The sequence below is a fragment of the Dreissena polymorpha genome, chromosome 8, assembly GCF_020536995.1.
Source record: "Dreissena polymorpha isolate Duluth1 chromosome 8, UMN_Dpol_1.0, whole genome shotgun sequence".
NCBI lineage: Eukaryota > Metazoa > Mollusca > Bivalvia > Myida > Dreissenidae > Dreissena > Dreissena polymorpha.
Window position 1 is genome coordinate 4,569,820 of NC_068362.1, and position 216 is coordinate 4,570,035.

A 216-nucleotide genomic window follows, 5' to 3' on the forward strand; every position below is an offset into this window, starting at 1 on the left:
CACTCTGGATCAGCAGACGATTTATTTCATAAATCAATCTCTGGGTTAATGGTCGCCATCTTTTGAACTACTTTCAAAAGTACAACAACAACAATAACAGTAGAAGACAATTTTAATTGCGAAAAGTTGAAAAATTTAGTACATGTGTCACGGTTGTTGAGTGAAATAGTGTTATTTTCAACTGTGTATGAAGCATGTGAACTGGTAGTGGAATAA